Here is a 20,471-nt window from a genome sequence, read left to right on the forward strand (position 1 = left end):
GGAAGCAGGGATTTGTAGAGGTGCCAGAGCTCGGTTTTTGAAATAGAGATGAATAATATTTTGAGCGGTATACTTTCATTGTCAACATAACAACCGAGAGATCTCGATATCTTCCATGCTACACGCATTATAGGCGGTTCCCAAGCAGAATGGTAAAGTTTATACTCCCCCTACCACCAACAAACATCAATCCATGGCTTGTCCGAAACAACGGGTGCCTCCAACTAATAGCAATCCTGGAGGAGTTTTGTTTGCAATTATTTTGGTTTGATTTGAGCATGGGACTGGGCATCCCGGTTACTAGCCATTTTCTCGTGAATGAGGAGCGGAGTCCACTCCTCCTGAGAATAACCCGCCTAGCATGGAAGATATATACAGCCCTAGTTGATACATTAGCTATCCGAGCATACAAAACATAATTTCATTTGAAGGTTTAGAGTTTGGCACATACAAATTTACTTGGAACGGCAGGTAGATACCGCATATAGGAAGGTATGGTGGACTCATCTGGAATAACTTTGGGGTTTATGGAAGTGGATGCACAAGCAGTATTCCTGCTTAGTACAAGTGAAGGCTAGAAAGAGACCAGGAAGCAACCAACTAGAGAGCGACAACAGTCATGAACATGCATTAAAATTAATCAACACGAAGTGCAAGCATGAGTAGGATATAATTCACCATGAACATAAATATCATGGAGGCTATCTTGATTATGTTTCAACTACATGCGTAACATGTGCCAAGTCAAGCCACTCGAATCGTTCAAAGGAGGATACCACCCTATCATACCACATCACAACCATTTTAATAGCATGTTGGCACGCAAGGTAAACCATTATAAACTCCTAGCTAATTAAGCATGGAATGAGCAGCTATAATTTCTAATTGTCATTGCAAACATGTTTTATTCATAATAGGCTGAATCAAGAATGATGAACTAATCATATTTAGAAGAACAAGATAGATCGAGTTCATACCAGCTTTTCTCATCTCAATCTGTTCATCATGTATCGTCATTATTGCCTTTCACTTGCACAACCGAACGGTGTGGATAATAATAATAGTGCACGTGCATTGGACTAAGCTGGAATCTGCAAAGCATTTAATACAAGGGAGAAGACAAGGTAATATGGGCTCTTTGTTAGATCAACAATAATGCATATAAGAGGTACTTAACATTTTCATCATGCTCTTCTCCTCTCGATCCCCAAAGAAAATAAAAGAAACAAAACTATTTACACGGGAAAGCTCCCAACAAGCAAAAGAAGAATGAGAAATCTTTTTGGGTCTTCTTTTAATTACTACTACTACAGGCATGGAAAGTAAACTAGCTAAAAGCTACAACTATTTTTTTGTTTTTTCTTAAGGTTTTTCAAACACACAAGAAGAATGCTTAAAAAGAAAATAAACTAGCATGGATAGTACAATGAAAAAGTATGAGCACCCACAACTGGAATGAGTGTGTGAACATGAATGTAATGTCGGTGGGAAATACGTACTCCCCCATGCTTAGGCTTTTGGCCTAAGTTGGTCTATGCCCATGGCTCAAAGTGGTCCCCTCAAGTGTTCCCCATGGCTTTTGGCCTAAGTTGGTCTATGCCCATGGCTCAAAGTGGTCCCCTCAGGAGATGGCTCAGGCTCAGGCTCTGGAGATCGTGTTCACTCCCAATATGCATAAATGTCATCGGGAAGGATGATGAATGTGTCTGAATAAATGTTAAACAAAGAAGGTGCAGGCGGGGTAATAATCTGACAAGTCTTTTCACTGAATACCAGGTTATAAATGAGTCTCTTCTCCTTATCCTCGCGAATAAAATCATGTGCTATCATAATTTTATAGTCTAAGAAAATAGGGGGCAACACCTTTTCTTCTTTCTCATAGTGTCTAATAGGTATCTCAAAATATTTAGCAAGACGCGAAGCAAAGATACCTCCAAAAATGGGGCCCTTTGTACGGTTCAGACTCAACCGTTTAGCAACCATAGCACCTAAACTGAAAGTTCTGTCACGGAGTAAAGCATGGCGCAAAATGGCGAGGTCAGGAGCACTGAGGCCCCTACTGTTCCCGCGTCCAATTAAACATCTACTAGCAAATGTTGCATAATTACATAGAACAGGAAAATGTATGCTAGTAGTTCTTGCATCTGACACCTTTCTCGTTTACCCTACAACAATCATATCAACAAATCCTGCCACATCCCTAGGATGTGGTTGCTCGATGCTGCCCTCAAAAGGCAACTTGCAAACCGCACAAAAATCATAAAGTGACATCTCCCTAAACTCATCATATAAATAAAAATCCATCGAAGGTGGCGATCTCCTAGCATGGAAATGAAAATTTTGCACAAAAATATTAGTGAGTAGGAGATACTGTTCGAGCTGGTCGTGGAGGAAGTCGGTGAGGCCTGCATTCTCAGCCAAATAATAAAAATCTTCATAAATCCCGGCTTCTCTCAAGAAGTCATCACAAGGGCATTCACACGGACGAACTTCCGTGGTGCGAGGAAGATTATATTTGGGCTTCTATTTTCTTCAGTTTGCTTATCCTTTGAGCTTCGGCTTGAAGAGCCCATCAACAATCTTTTCATCATTTTCTTTCTCTGAAAAATTTCTAAAATTTTTAGTGACTCAAAATAAAAGTAAACCAAACTCAACAAAATTGATAACAACTACTCCTACAAGTGCCTAGAGGCTATATCATGCATTAAAACTCCTTGGGACCATATAAATTTGACATGCAAGCTCAAGAATAGTGTCACCTAAGCAGCAAAAATTTGCAATAAATAAAGCACCAGAACAAAAACTAATTGGACCATTGGAGGAGTCACATACCGAAGAACAATCCCCAAAGCAGTTTTGTGAGTCGAGCTTTGAGCAAGGAGATCGAAAATGGCAGCAAGATGAGCTAGAACTCGGGTTTGAGCTGGTGGGTGATTTTTCTAGAGGAAGACGAAGTGTGTGGGTGCAAGAATAAGTGGAGGGGCGCCATGTGGGGTCCACGAGGCAGGGGGCGCACCCCAGGGGGGTGGGCGCGCCCTCCACCCTCAGGGGCACATGGTGGGTCCCCCTGGTGTGTTCTCAGTGCCTAATATTCTTAAATATTCTAGAAAAAATCATATTAAATTTTTAGTACATTTGGAGAACTTTTATTTTTGGGGTATTTTTTATTGCAAGAATAATTCAGAAAATAGGCAGAAAATGCTATTTTGCTTTATTTAATCTAAATAACAGAAAGTAAAATGAGGGTACAAAGAATTGTGCTTTCTAACTTCATCCATCTCATGCTCCTCAAAAGGAATCCGCTAACAAGGTTGGTTAAGTCTTGTTAACAAACTCTTTTCGAATAACATGAAACCGGAGAATTTTTGAATAACACTAAGTTACCTCAACAGGGATATGCACATCCCCAACAATAACAATATCATATTTCTGCTTGATAGTAGGGAGAGGAAATTCAAAACCTCCAATAGTAATCGCTAGAATTTTTCCAATAGAATTGATATTGTGGACTTGAGGTTGTTTCCTTGGAAAGTGTACCGTATGCTCATTACCATTAACATGAAAAATGACATTGCCTTTGTTGCAATCAATAACAGCCCCAGCAGTATTCAAAAAGGGTCTACCAAGAATAGACATACTATCGTCCTCGGGAATATCAAGAATAACAAAGTCTGTTAAAATAGTAACGTTTGCAACCACAACAGGCACATCCTCAGAAATGCCGACAGGTATAGCAGTTGATTTATCAGCCCTTTGCAAAGATATTTCAGTAGGTGTCAACTTATTGAAATCAAGTCTACGATATAAAGAGAGAGGCATAACACTAACACCGGCTCTAAGATCACATATAGCAATTTTAACATAGTTTGTCTTAATGGAGCATGGTATAGTTGGTACTCCGGGATCTCCAAGTTTCTTTGGTATTCCACCCTTAAAAGTATAATTAGCAAGCATGGTGGAAATTTCAGCTTCCGGTATCTTTCTTTTATTTGTAACAATATCTTTCATATACTTAGCATAAGGATTCATTTTAAGCATATTAGGCAAACGCATACGCAAAAAGATAGGTCTAATCATTTCCGCAAAGTGCTCAAAATCCTCATCATCCTTTTTCTTGGATGGTTTAGGAGGAAAAGGCATGGGTTTATAAACCCATGGTTCCCTTTCTTTACCGTTCTTCCTAGCAACAAAGTCTCTCTTATCATAACGTTGATTCTTTGATTCTGGGTTATCAAGATCAACATCAGGTTCAATCTCTACATCATTGTCATTGCTAGGTTGAGCATCAACATGAACATCATCATTAACATTATCACTAGGTTCATGTTCATTACCAGATTGTGTTTCAACATCAGAAATAGAAATATCATTGGGATTCTTAGGTATGTCAACAACAGGTTCACTAGAAGCATGCAAAGTCCTATCATTTTTCTTTTTCTTCTTGTTAGAAGAACTAGGTGCATCAACATTAATTCTCTGAGAATCTTGCTCAGTTCTCTTGGGGTGGCCCTCAGGATACAAAGGTTCCTGAGTCATTTTACCCCCTCTAGTCACAACTCTAACAACATTTTCATTTTCCTTATTATCTAATTCATTGAGCAAATCACTCTGAGCTTTAAGTACTTGTTCTACTTGAGTGGTAACCATAGAAGCATGTTTACTAATGAGTTTAAGTTCACCTTTAACTCTAGACATATAATCACTCAAGTGTTCAATCATATAAGCAATACGTTTCAATTGTCTTCCAACATAAGCATTGAAGTTTTCTTGTTTGACAATAAAATTATCAAACTCATCCAAGCATTGGCTAGCAGACTTATTACGAGGAATATCACCTTCATCAAATCTATAGAGAGAACTTACCTTTACTACCTGTGCCGGGTTATCAATACCATGTATTTCTTTAATAGGTGGTAAATTCTTAACATCTTCAGCTTTAATACCTTTTTCTTTCATAGATTTCTTTGCCTCTTGCATATATTTCGGACAGAGAAATAGAATACCCGTTTTCTTCGGAGTTGGCTTAGGAGTTGGTTCAGGAAGTGTCCAATCATTTTCATTACTCAACATATTATTCAATAGCAATTCAGCTTGATCAATAGTTCTTTCCCTGAAAACACAACTAGCACAACTATCCAGGTGGTCTCTGGAAGCATCGGTTAGTCCATTATAAAAGATATCTATTATTTCATTTTTCCCGAGAGGATAATCAGGCAAAGCATTAAGTAATTGGAGAAGCCTCCCCCAAGTTTGTGGGAGACTCTCTTCTTCAATTTGCACAAAATTATATATTTCCCTTAAGGGAGCTTGTTTCTTATGAGTAGGGAAATATTTAGCAGAGAAGTAATAAATCATATCCTGGGGACTACGCACACAACCATGATCAAGAGAATTAAACCATGTTTTAGCATCACCCTTTAATGAGAATGAAAATAAATTAAGGATAAAGTAATAGCGAGTTCTCTCATCATGAGTAAAAAGGGTGGCTATGTCATTCAACTTAGTAAGATCTGCCACAACAGTTTCATATTCATAACCATGGAAAGGATCAGATTCAACCAAAGTAATTAACTTAGGATCGACAGAGAAATCATAATCCTTATTAGATATACAGATATGTGAAGTAGCAAAAGCAGGGTCATATTTCATTCTAGCATTCAAAGATTTTTCTTTCAGCTTAGCTAATAATTTCTTAAGATCGTATCTATCATTGCAAGCTTAAAAGTCTCTAGTAGTTTCTTCGTCCATAACATAACCCTCAGGCACGACAGGCAATTCATATGTAGGGGGAGAATCTTCATCATCACTTTCATCAATATTGTTAGTTTCAATAATTTCATTCTCTCTAACCCTAGCAAGTTGTTCATCCAGAAATTCACCTCGTGGCACAATATTATCAAGCATAGAAGTAGTTTCATCATAAGCATCATGCAAAGTAGAAGTGGCATCATCAATAACATGCGACATATCAGAATGAATAGCAGGAGTAGGTGTCACAAGTTTAATCATAACAGAAGGTGAATCAAGTGTAGAGCTAGATGTCAGTTCCTTACCACCCCTCATAGTTGAGGGAAAAATCTTGGTTATTTCATCTTTCAAGTTCCTCATAGTGACCAGCAGATATAATCCCAAGTGACTCAAGAACAGAGCTATGCTCCCCAGCAATGGTTCCAGAAAATAGTCTTGATAACCTACAAGTATAGGGGATCGCAACAGTTTTCGAGGGTAGAGTATTCAACCCAAATTTATTGATTCGACACAAGGGGAGCCAAAGAATATTCTCAAGTATTAACAGTTGAGTTGTCAATTCAACCACACCAGAAAGACTTAATATCTGCAGCAAAGTATTTAGTAGCAAAGTAATATGGAAGTAACGGTAACGGTGGCAAAAGTAACATTATTGGTTTTGTAGTGATTGTAACAGTAGCAACGGAAAAGTAACTAAGAAAAGATCAATATATGAAAAGCTCGTAGGCATTGTATCAGTGATGGATAATTATGTCGGATGTGATTCCTCATGCAACAGTTATAACATAGGGTGACAAAGAACTAGCTCCAATTCATCAATGTAATGTAGGCATGTATTCCGAATATAGTCATACGTGCTTATGGAAAAGAACTTGCATGACATCTTTTGTCCTATCCCCCCGTGGCAACGGGGTCCTATTGCAAACTAAGGGATATTAAGGCCTCCTTTTAATAGAGTACTGGACCAAATCATTAACACTAGTGAATACATGAAGTCCTCAAACTATGGTCATCACCGGTAAGTATCCCGAGTATTGTCACTTCGGGGTTAACGGATCATAACACATAATAGGTGACTATAGACTTGCAAGATAGGATCAAGAACTCACATATATTCATGGAAACATAATAGGTTCAGATCCGAAATCATGGCACTCAGTCCCTAGTGACAAGATTTAAGCATAGCAAAGTCATAGCAACGTCAATCTAAGAACACAATGGATACTAGGGATCAAACCCTAACAAAACTAACTCGATTACATGATAAATATCATCCAACCCATCGCCGTCCAGCAAGCCTATGATGGAATTACTCACGCACGGCAATGAGCATCATGAAATTGGTGATGGAGGAAGGTTGACGATGACGATGGCGACGGATTCGCCTCTCCGGAGCCCCGAACGGACTCGAGATCAGCCCTCCCGAGGAAGATTAGGGCTTGGCGGTGGCTCCGTATCGTAAAACATGATGCATCCTTCTCTCTGGTTTTTTCTCCCCGAACGTGAATATAAATATATAGAGTTAGAGTTGAGGTCGGTGGAGCTCCAGGGGGCCCATGAGGCAGGGGGCGCGCCCAGGGGCGGCAAGCACGCCCCCACCCTCATGGACAGGGTGTGGGCCCCCTGGTCTTGATTCTTTTGCTAGTATTTTTTATATATTCCAAAAATATTCTCCGTGAAGTTTCAGGTCATTCAAAGAACTTATATTTCTGCACAAAAATAACACCATGGCAATTCTGCTGAAAACAGCGTCAGTCCGGGTTAGTTCCATTCAAATCATGCAAGTTAGAGTCCAAAACAAGGGCAAAAGTGTTTGGAAAAGTAGATACGTTGGAGATGTATCAACTCCCCCAAGCTTAAACCTTTGCTTGTCCTCAAGCAATTCAGTTGACAAAGTTAAAGTGATAAAGAAAAACTTTTACAAACTCTGTTTGCTCTTGTTGTTGTAAATATTTAAAGCCAACATTCAAGTTTTCAGCAAAGATTATGAACTAACCATATTCACAATAACATTTAGGTCTCATGTTTACTCATATCAATGGCATAATCAACTAGCGAGCAATAATAGTAAATCTTGGATGACAACACTTTCTCAAAACAATCATAATATGATATAACAAGATGGTATCTTGCTAGCCCTTTCTGAGACCGCAAAACATAAATGCAGAGCACCTCTGAAGATCAAGGACTAACTGGAAATTGTAATTCATGGTAAAAGAGATCTCGTCACAGTCATACTCGATATAAACTAATAGTAATGCATACGAATGACAGCAGTGCTCTCCAACTGGTGCTTTTTAATAAGAGGATGATGACACAACATAAAAGTAAATAGGTAGGCCCTTCGCAGAGGGAAGCAGGGATTTGTAGAGGTGCTAGAGCTTGGTTTTTGAAATAGAGATGAATAATATTTTGAGCGGTATACTTTCATTGTCAACATAACAACCGAGAGATCTCGATATCTTCCATGCTACACACATTATTGGCAGTTCCCAAGGAGAATGGTAAAGTTTATACCCCCCTACCACCAACAAACATCAATCCATGGCTTGTCCGAAACAACGGGTGCCTCCAACTTACAACAATCCTGGGGAGTTTTGTTTGCAATTATTTTGATTTGATTCGAGCATGGGACTGGGCATCCTGGTTACCAGCCATTTTCTCGTGAATGAGGAGCGGAGTACAGTCCTCTTGAGAATAACCCGCCTAGCATGGAAGATATAGACAACCCTAGTTGATACATGAGCTATTCGAGCATACAAAACAAAAATTCATTTGAAGGTTTAGAGTTTGGCACATACAAATTTACTTGGAACGGCAGGTAGATACCGCATATAGGAAGGTATGGTGAACTCATATGGAATAACTTTGGGGTTTATGGAAGTGGATGCACAAGTAGTATTCCTGCTTAGTACAAGTGAAGGCTAGAAAGAGTCTGGGAAGCGACCAGCTAGAGAGCGACAACAGTCATGAACATGCATTAAAATTAATCAACACTAAGTGCAAGCATGAGTAGGATATACTTCATCATGAACATATATATCATGGAGGCTATGTTGATTTTGTTTCAACTACATGTGTGAACATGTGCCAAGTCAACCCACTCGAATCGTTCAAAGGAGGATACCACCCTATCATACCACACCACAACCATTTTAATAGCATGTTGGCACGCAAGGTAAACCATTATAAACTCCTAGCTAATTAAGCATGGAATGAGCAACTATAATCTCTAATTGTCATTGCAAACATGTTTTATTCATAATAGGCTGAATCAGGAACGATGAACTAATCATATTTAGAAGAACAAGATAGGTCGAGTTCATACCAGCTTTTCTCATCTCAATCAGTTCATCATGTATCATCATTATTGCCTTTCACTTGCACAACCGAACGGTGTGGATAATAATAATAGTGCACGTGCATTGTACTAAGCTGGAATCTGCAAGCATTTAATACAAGGGAGAAGACAAGGTAATATGGGCTCTTTGTTAGATCAACAATAATGCATATAAGAGCTACTTAACATTTTCATCATGGTCTTCTCCTCTCGATCCCCAAAGAAAATAAAAGAAACAAAACTATTTACACGGGAAAGCTCCCAACAAGCAAAAGAAGAACGAGAAATCTTTTTGGGTTTTCTTTTAATTACTAATACTACAAGCATGGAAAGTAAACTAGCTAAAAGCTACAACTAATTTTTTTGGTTTTTCTTAAGGTTTTTCAAACACACAAGAAGAATGCTTAAAAAGAAAATAAACTAGCATGGATAGTACAATAAAAAAGTATGAGCACTGACAACTGGAATGAGTGTGTGAACATGAATGTAATGTCGGTAAGAAATACGTGCTCCCCCAAGCTTAGGCTTTTGGCCTAAGTTGGTCTATTCCCATGGCTCAAAGTGGTCCCCTCCAGTGTACTAAGGAGGATCCTCAGGGTGCCACTGGTTAGCGATCTCCTCCGGATCCCACTGATAAACAGACTGCCAATAAGGGTCAGGAGATGGCTCAGGCTCAGGCTCTGGGGATCGTGTTCGCTCCCAATATGCATAAATGTCGTCGGGCAGGATGATGAATGTGTCTAAATAAATGTTAAACAAAGAAGGTGCAGGCAGGGTAATAATCTGACAAGTCTTTTCACTGAATACCAGGTTATAAATGAGTCTCTTCTCCTTATCCTCGCGAATAAAATCATGTGCTATCATACTTTTATAGTCTAAGAAAATAGGGGGAAACACCTTTTCTTCTTTCTCATAGTTTCTAATAGGTATCTAAAAATATTTAGCAAGACACGAAGCAAAGATACCTCCAAAATGGGGCCCTTTGTACGGTTCAGACTCAACCGTTTAGCAACCATAGCACCTAAGCTGAAAGTTCCGTCACGGAGTAAAGCATGGCGCAAAATGGCGAGGTCAGGAGCACTGAGGCCCCCACTGTTCCCGCGACCAATTAAACATCTACTAGCAAATGTTGCATAATTACATAGAACAGGAAAATGTATGATAGTAGTTCTTGCATCTGACACCTTTCTTGTTTCCCCTACAGCAATCATATCAACAAATCCTGCCACATCCCTAGGATGTGGTTCCTCGACGCTACCCTCAAAAGGCAACTTGCAAACCACTCAAAAATCATAAAGTGACATCTCCCTAAACTCATATAAATTAAAATCCACCAAAGGTGGTGATCTCCTAGCATGGAAATGAAAATTTTGCACAAAAATATTAGTGAGTAGGAGATACTATTCGAGCTGGTCGTGGAGGAAGTCGGCGAGGACTGCATTCTCAGTCAAATAATAAAAACCTTCATAAATCCCGGCTTCTCTCAAGAACTCATCACATGGCCATTCACATGGACGAACTTATGCAATGCGAGGAAGATTATATTTGGGCTTCTTATTTTCTTCAGTTTGCTTATCCTTCGAGCTTCAGCTCGAAGAGCCCCTCAACAATCTTTTCATCATTTTCTTTCGCTGAAAAATTTCTGAATTTTTTAGTGATTCAAAATAAAAGTAAACCAAACTCAACAAAATTGATAGCAACTACTCCTACAAGTGCCTAGAGGCTATATCATGCATTAAAACTCCTTGGGACCATATAAATTTGACATGCAAGCTCAAGAACTGTGTCACCTAAGCAACAAAAATTTGCAATAAATAAAGCACTAGAACAAAAACTAATTGGACCATTGGAGGAGTCACATATAGAAGAACAATCCCCCAAAGCAGTTTTGTGAATGGAGCTTTGAGCAAGGAGACCGAAAATGGTAGCAAGATGAGCTAGAACTCAGGTTTGAGCTGGTGGGTGTTTTTCCCCTGAAGGAAGACGAAGTGTGTGGGTGCAAGAATAAGTGGAGGGGGGCCACGTGGGGTGCTAGAATACTGATATTCAGATTCGTATTTCAACACCTAAGTTTGGAATTATGAGTGGCATGTTGTTTCGCTTGATGGGTTGAGGTCTTGAGGAGCAGTGCTAGCATGACACAAAGCACCTATGATGATGGTAGTGAATATAAAGGGGGGAATTCATAAGCTTTACGAGTATAGTGACCGTGCCATGGCGGATCTGAAGGTGCAAACCGGACAAAGCTACTTCACAACAAATGTTTGCTTTGAACTAGCCACTACAATTTGGTATGGAGAAGAAAAGTACAATAAACAATTTACGATATATTTCCCTGGTGAGATCAATAACTTAAGCACATATGGAAGAGTACCACCTCTCTTGGACGCCGTGTAGGCCCCTGCTGATACGTTGAGGGTGCTGCAGGTGCGATGGTTGTCGGCGGCGGGGAAGAAGACTTTAGACGGCAGATGGCTAGGTTGGGGATAAATCATGTTGCCGTGGATGAGGCGGTCATAGGAGCGGTAACGGCAAGGTGGATGACGGCGCCGATGAAGCGAGAGGAAGCGATGAAAGGATCCTGGTCCGACGCCGTGGATGAGAGACGTCCATCTCTTGTAGTGGACGACGGGGTAGGGGTAGCGGCTCTAGCAAGGTGCAGGATGGGGTGGTGGACGGAGGAGGCTGGCCGCCGTGGGGAGGTTGTCGTGGCGTTGACGGTGTATGAATGGGGAAATGGAGGGGAGGGGGGGATCTCAAACTTTGGGACACGCTTGTCTGAAATGTGGTAAAGTTACGAACTTATCACCCGTTTAAAATTTCGGACATCATGTCGGTTGGGGATAGGACGGTAATCTCGCATCTCCCAAATATTTGCCGGTAGCGATTTCAGGCGTGGAGAGGGTGTTTTGTCGCCCACAGTTGGCACCCACGCTGTATGAACGGGCTGACAGGTATGGCGGTTGTGTCACGTCTGAGGGAAGTTACACATCTGCCCCTACTTAAAATATTTTCCTACATCGATTTCGGATGAGGAGAGTTTGTTTTGCCGTCCGTCATGTATGAATGGGGAAATGGGGGAGAGACACATGTCTTTCAGACGAGCTTGAATCAAATGTGTTTTGTGCCCATGTTTGGTGCCCACCGTGTCTGAATGGGCTCAGAGGTGGTCGTGTCACGTCTGATTGAAGTTACTAGTCTACCCCTATCGACGGCAGTGTAAATCTGGCGGCTAAGGATGTCAAGTGTCAGGGGCAGATACTAATTTCCATCTCGCAAACACTTGCTTCGGGCTGCCCACAAATGATAGTGGGTGTTTAGCCGCTTCGTTGAAAACTTGGGAGAATTAGCATTCGCGTTTGCCTTGGGCCCTGGCAACTAAATTCAAATCCAATTTGTATTCGATTATGAATATCCACAGATAATTCTATGTTTTGTTATTTATTTCTTCAAAACCACAACAAAGATTTATTCCACCTTTATATATGGTTATGATTTAGAAATGCCATGATCTTCAAATTCAATAGGTTGGATACACTTTGAGTCAAACAGTTATTTCATCCAATACAATATGCTCACACGAAAAACAGTTCACCTTATGTCAATCATACAAGTACTGAGGATTACCTCGCCTAAAAAATTTGGATCATTACAACACATGGACAACATAGGGGGTCTTACAACATAATCCAATCAGAGACATGACACAACATGCAAGTACAATGATCTGATGACAATTTGAACTGGTATCTAAAGAAGAACTGGGATTACCCTGGGCTTCAGATAGCAGAAACAACAGGACCTCCTCCGTCTTCAAATGCAACATTCTTACTTCCTTCAATTCTTGGGTTGCTTGCATAATGTGTGTAGCTAAATGCATAATTTCTAGCCTCAAGATCAAGATTACCTCATTCATGGAAGCCACACCATCTCTTTCTGCCTCTAGTAGAGCCTCAAGAACTATAATATATGAGCTCAGACTGCTCTCTGGCAGTGTTGCCTCTGAACTGCTACCATCTGGTAACATGGATGGCGCACTGCTTCCACAAATAGATTCTGGGGCTGTACATTGTGTCCTAGTGTGAATGGCATCCTGAAAGGTTTCCTCTGGACATAAGTAAGAGATAGTTATCACATGATCCAGGCAATAAGCTTACATGGTAAACGACATACGAATTATTGCCGAGCATGGGAAGCTATATTTAAATGGTTCGAAGCAGCATCGGCCGAAAAGAAATTAAAATGGTAAGATGAAACTAGGGATGTAAGTGGCAAATAAACGACATCCGCCAGTCCCATCTAGTTAGTTTTTGCTATCTCCCTAGTTCATTTTCCTCAAAAAACAAAAACTCTTTTGAACTATCATACCACTAGTGGACTTTAATCGGGATTAAACGGGACCCAGTTGACATCCCTGGTTGAAAGGGAGTGTACCACCGCTATATTTAAGTTGCCAAGGCATCTAAGCAGTTGAAATAATCCGAGAAAGCACTTAACAATGTGGCCTCATATAAACTACGAAGACAGTCTTGTGATGAAGTTTAGAGGAAAAGTTAAGGACTCAAATGAACTAGGCATGCATTTCTTTACGATAGTACAGCAGGCATTGCTGACATAATGGCCAACTCAGGTATAGCCTAAGAAGTAACAAACAAGCATTCGAATCAAGCAATCCAGCAAAGCAGACAACTGAACTATTTGTAATTCCGTAGGTTTACAGGTTGAGGGCACAAGCCAAGGAAGCAGCCCACACGGATTACATTTCACATGTACCAAAACACACTGACTTACCATATGTTGTTGTGAAGCCTTGCTGCTATTGCAATGTTCTTTGAAGATATCGCCAGCATCCCATGGTTGCAAATCTAGTTGTTGTACTTTATTCTACACCCTCTATTTAGGTAAAATTAATTTTAATTGCATGCACTGGTTCAAATTGATCATCAATGGTTCATCTAAACTAATGAAAGAAGGGTGTGTGCTTACATGACAATATATTTGGTTCACTCTATTTTATGCTTGTTCGAGGTGCCAGCCCCAAAAGAACAAATATTTTGCTTGATGGGGTTGGTAGCTCCATAATTAATAGAAGCATCAAATTATTCATGCAACTTGGGAAGATCAAGAACACACAAAAAAGTAATGAACAGAGGCTGGGAGCAGTGATGTAATAGCTAGCATCAAAAAAATGTAGGGTAAAACGAACAAAAAGCAGCGGAACCACATGCTAGTTTGTTGATGTGTAATTAAGCATAGAGAACATGAAGCAGTCTGATGGAACCAATAGGTGGCATTAGAACAACACCATCATCATAAATATAGCATGCAAGAAGTAAAATAGTAGGCAGTGATATCTAGGAAGTATAGTAATACTTAGGACAAAACTAAAGCATATTCACTATATGTGCACTGGTATGTAATTTAGCACATGTAACATGTTCACTGCCAGAAGTATGGCCCTATAGGTGCAATCAGAATAACACGTCTCATGAAAAATTGAATGATGCCCTGAAGAAATTCAAAGGTTCGGTGCTTATGCTAAGAAAGTGAACGTAGGCACCGGTCGTTGGATAATAGTACCTGATTCTCGGCGGCGTATGGGTATCATTGTCATACATGATAGATAAGGATCGTCGATGGTGCTCATGTTGTGGTTGAGTTTGGGCCAGCTGTCGCCATCACTGAAGCGGCTTCGGTGCTTCGGTTGCGGCACCTGTCGACATACAAGAAAGCTCATCTGTGGTAAGTGAACAGTTGCACGATAAAGAAGAGAAAAACCAAAGGAGTACAAATCGAAATAACCTGATGAGGCTGCGGCGTTAGTAAAGAAGGGCCGGTGGAGTTGAATATGGCGTCCGTGGAGCTGGTCCGGTGCGGGGACGAAGGCTTCAGCGAGTGCGGTGTACAGTGCTTTCGGTGAGGTGGATCTGTTGCGGCGGACGAGGGCTTGTATGAAGGGCCAACGATGGGGCGGACGAGGGAGTCAGTGAAGGGCCTACACTGTGGTGGCCGAGGGCGCCGGTTAAGCAGATCCAGTGCGGTGGACCATGATGGCGGTCAAGGAGATCTGGAGCGGTGGACAAGCCAGTCACTGAAGCAGCTCCAGTAAAGTGGTGAGTTGGCAGTTGGGGGTTCCAAGGTGCGGAAGGTAGATCCGGCGGGGTGTGAAGTCCACCGTTGCGGCGGAGGACTAGATTCAGCGGCTTGCCATGGTTGGGGGGTCAGGGAGGGGAAGGGGAGGGGCTCCGAGGAAGAATGTTGGGGGCAAAGAGGGGAAAACAATGGAGTTACCAAAGCAGCCCTTTTCCATTCATGTGGCAGGGTAAAACAGGAATATCATCGGGCTAAACTTTCGGGCACGAGATATTTGATGTGAGCGGGAAGTTTGAAAGCTTTTGGCACATGAAATTATAAGTGTTCTGCTCTTGTACGCCGGACTATGATATCATGGCCGAGAATTTATTTGTTTTGCACGCAAAAAAGTGCAAGTTTTGAAAATCAATGTCTCCAACTCAAAACTTAGATTGTCCATTCAATTGAAATATGGATCATTGAGCTAGTACAAGCAAATACCATCATACGGTCCAATTCAAATGAAATTCCAAATGTGTTTATCCTAAATATGATGACAAAAGCAAAAATGTGTATGTGTATGAATAAAGTGGATGATTATAAAGTTTGAACATGCCCATATGTGTATATCTCTAGGTTTGATATATGAATTTGAAATCACAAAATCCCGGCTTAAAAAATGTACCTTCGTTTAAATGAATTACAAAAGCTAATGATGGATTCGAATTCCAAAATTCCAATCTTAGGTTTGTAATTCTGGTACATCAAGGTATATCATGCATGTTCAAAAGTATCGTTATCTCATAGTCCAAACTGTGAAACAAATTTATCAACCATGAGTGCACACACTATTGACCATATATATCTCAATTACGCTAAAGTCCCTCAAATATAGACACCTCACTCTTTATCTGAAGCCAACCCCCCACCCCACACCCCACACACAAGTCGTTCTCTCCCCTAGACACGAACACACGAGCACATTAACACCCCCTCTTCCAAAGTCCGGACCCCAATATAGGTCTCTATCACTTTGTCTCTCGGGCATGAACACATCTCTTCCTCAACTCTCTAGGTCTCCCGACATCTCTCTTTCCCAAGCACACACGCTATGTAGAGTGTATCTTTCCCATACACACAAAACGTCGCCCCCAAATGTCTATCTCCCTAGTTATGTGGTTCTCGCACACTCACCTCACACACCACCCCACTGCAAACAAGCACACCTTGTCTCCTTGTGCACCACTCTCCTCTTTCTATCTCTCCCACATTACACCATCTATTCTAGATATCCCATGAAGTTCCCACACACGTTGACTTGCTTCCCTTGTGTCTCCGTACATAGGCCAATTTCGAACAACATCAACATTGTCTCCCTATCTATACGCCACTTATAGACACAAACGACCCCTCTCTCCCCTCTTTTCCTCTCTCTCTCTCTCTCTCTCTCTCTCTCTCTCTCTCGCTCTCGCACCCCTCTCCCACACACACTCGATGTCTTTTCCAAATAGTCTGCTCCCCGCCCGCACCCATGCTATCCCGCTACTACACATGCCTTTGTATCTGTTTGACACACATGTCACACCATTCCCCCTTCCCTTATACTAGGTTTACATCATTAGTGGTCTCTCTACTCCACATACACACACTCCCTCTCACACACAAATGTGCGCACAAACACACAGACACGCACAAACACCCATCTATCTGGATCCTTCTTTTAAGACACACACCCTTGCATATTCTCTCCAGCTCTAGGTATGTATATATCCCCCTCTCTCTAGCTCAGATGCACACCAAAGTTCTCCATCTCTCTAACTCACACATCTCTCCCCATGTCCGCATGTGTATCTCACACACTCACTCTCTGATTATGTCTACGTGTCTCCATGTTACACAACACAAAGCCCCATGTACATGTCTCTCTCTATCCTCCACACACATAGACACAAAGAATCTCTTATCATTGCCTTAGTTCTAGACATATCACACACGCACACACACACACACACACTCTCTCTCTCTCTCTCACAAACACGCTCAACAAGGGTTTCCCCGTGAATAACTTACCGTCTATTCATCAACAGTTGTGGCAGTACGATGAGCACGAGATGTGAAAAAGAATAAATCTACAGGTGTGTAGACCACCTAGTATGACTACTAGGACTAGAGCAAGCCGAAAGCGTGCCGCAGTCACCCCCTCCTTATCAGTGACGGGAAAACCTTTGTTTTACACAGTCGAGAAGTCATTGTGCTAAGGCCCCACATGCTGAGCCGTTGAATAGAATGTAGATCCTAGTTTACGGAAAAAAGTTTTGGTAATACGTTTGTATCTCCATACTTATATTTCTTCTCTTATAAAAAAACCGAGTTGGTGGTGATGGTACGCGTGCCATCTTGTAATATAGACCGTCCGATCTATATCTGGCGGATGGAGATTAAACTAAAAGATACCCGCATCTCTCTCCACATTTGCAAACAAGGCCTTTCCCTCGTTCATCCTTATCTCCAACAATCTCATTGTTGAGCAATTAAAAAAGAAAGCCTCTGGAACAAACTAGCCTGGTGGCTGCTGCCGGTGTCGTCCATCCCCATGCCTCTGCTCAGTCCGACCACCAATCACCACCACACCCCACTCCTCTTCACCTTATCTCCTCTTTCTCAAGATATCATTAGTTTTTACGCATGGGATTACTCCCTCATGGGTCAATCACAACAAGTGTTTTATAAAAAAAAATGCATCTTGATGTTTCGTGCAATGCACGAACATCTTGCTAGTACTCCTACAAAAGGCTAAGTTGGTGATGATGGTGTGTCTGCCATCCGTCATTTCTGACCATTAGATCTACATCTAACGACTGTGAGGTAAGTTGTTGCCTTTTCTCACCAACATCCCACTTCTCTACCAATTTGCAGAAAAACCCATAATTAGTATCTTAAAACCAACCACATCCCTCCCTCACCTCACCAAAAGAGCCCAAGGAACATATTCTGACTGAAACATAATATAAATCTAGTGATATATGCATATCAAAATTAGAGTGTTTTGTATCAAGTTTGTGAATAAGTATTATTCTAATTATGATCCATTGCAATGCACGTGAACATTGCTAGTATTTCAAACCATGCAAAAAGCTAGTATTTCCATTGTTTCGAGTTTTTCATCAAGATATTAGTCACTCATGGTTGATATTAACTTTCAATCACGTACACATAGGCACTATGTAACTAGCCTTGCTTATTGGCTTCCAAAGCTTAACCTTCACTCCTACTTAAAATATGTAGAGTATTTAACAAAAAACTACCACTTTCAACCAGCCCTAGGAAGAAACTATTGTACAAAAAATAACAAAAACATACCCAAAATTTCTTAATCCACACCAAAAACTACTACCTAGTGCCGATTAGGCTCGTTTAAACCCATTTATGACAGGGTTGGCCCACACATCCGTGCTGACAAGGCAGCTTAAACCAACACATTTTGTTTGACCGTTGACACGAGGGACCCACATCTGACCTTCTATCCTGTTATTCCCCCTCAAATCATTATTTTTTCCTGAACATTACTTCAAATAGCAACGATGCATGTTCGTTGGTGGCGCCGGTGATGAGTGAGTTGGCTGCTGCTCCGCCGGACGGGCCGGACACCAGGTTGGCCTCCGCACGGGTTGACAGGCTGGACCGAGCGTGACTCACGCGTGAGCAAGCCACCGCGCTGGCCTTCGCTCGAGCCAGATGGCTAGCCTTAGCGCGGCGCGCATGAGCAAGCCGCCATGCCAATCTAGCTAGCAAACCTTGCAGAAAAGCAGCTGGACAGAGCTATCTTGGCTAGCTAGCGGCCGCGAGCACCGGATGGAGCTAGCATCCGGGGTGCCGCAAGATGGGCTCCGCACCACCAGTGGTTTTGACCTCGCCTTCTACCGGCGGCGGTACCTGCATCCCATGGCCGAGGATGACTAGGTGGACGGGCTAGAGGTAGGAGGTCACTCAGGGATTTTTGCGCAGACTGACATGTAGGTCCCACAAGTCATAATGCCTAACTTGCCGGTCGAATATAAGGCATTGACTTAAGGGGCGACATGGGTTGAAACGTGCCTATAACGGCACTTTGTAGAGTAGTCATTTCTTGGTAGGACTGGTTGGTAAGGGCATGTACAATGGTTGATAAGGTAGTCTTATCTTAAGTCTGCCACGTATGCAAGTGGTAGTAGTTTCTTGTCATTATTAGTGGTTTCTTGGCATTATTAGTGGTTTCTTGTAAGGAACAATGTACTACTAGTGACAAAAGGCGATTCTAGGTTGCGTTGTACTCCAACGAGTACTACTAGTGGTCGTGGGAGTGTATACCTCGTTTTGTGGGTTCGATCTCGGTCGAACATACGACGACCTTTTTTTTAAATAGTAACTTTGCTGTGAGCCAATATTGTACATGGGTAGTTTGAGTTTTGAAGTCGAACGGACGTGTCGCACCACAATCTAGGTGCACTAGATAGCCCAGCCACGTGAAAGGGTTTTCCTTCCCATCATCTTGTGGCTCGCGTGCTCGCCCTAGCCGCACCTCGCTTGCAGCTTCCTCATCAGCTAGTAGCATATTTAAACTAGCGCCTCCCAATTAAGCCCGAGGAGCCGGAAAATCCTGGTGCGGCATTGGATCTGTGCAACATGGCTCTGCACGTAAAGTGCTAGTACTCTACTACTCTGTAGCTTGTGGCGTTGCACGCATGGACTTCACTCCATTATTGGCTCTATGAAAGAAATTCCTCTTGACGCGTTTTTTTTGAAATGGAGGCAAAAGCTTTGCCTCATCTCATTCATAAAGAAGTAACTACTAACAAAGTTCGATGAGATTCATTACACCTCCACAAATGGAAGCAAAAAGCCTAGTCTCGCTGTATCAAATAACTCAAATGTTCTGCCCCCACAGTAACCATCGCTGATAAATAGGCTGCTAGTGTGTGCGTGAGAGGAGCGGCTGAGTAGGCCAGCTACGTGCTTGAATAGAGCACCAGGAGTACCCACTACACAGGTGTACTTTCCCTGCATTGATAGTACAATGATGGTTCTAGAGAACAGTACTACCCTCCACTTCCAACTGTAGCTCCTTGGCCATGAGATTCAAGAGTTCAAAACTGGTGCACTATACTAGAAGTACAATACATCGCACCACTAGTTGAGAAAGTAGTACCAGTACTGCTACAGTATGAGTATATAGTAAATAATAGCCTCACCCCTTCGCTAAGGAACGATCGAGGAGCTACAGTTGGAAGGGACGAGGCCCTGGGGTTACTACGCTCTTATCTCCTCCTCGCCA

The sequence above is a fragment of the Triticum urartu genome, chromosome 6A (genome assembly GCF_056163025.1).
Source record: "Triticum urartu cultivar PI428250 chromosome 6A, HENAU_Tu73, whole genome shotgun sequence".
In the NCBI taxonomy this organism is placed as follows: Eukaryota; Viridiplantae; Streptophyta; class Magnoliopsida; order Poales; family Poaceae; genus Triticum; species Triticum urartu.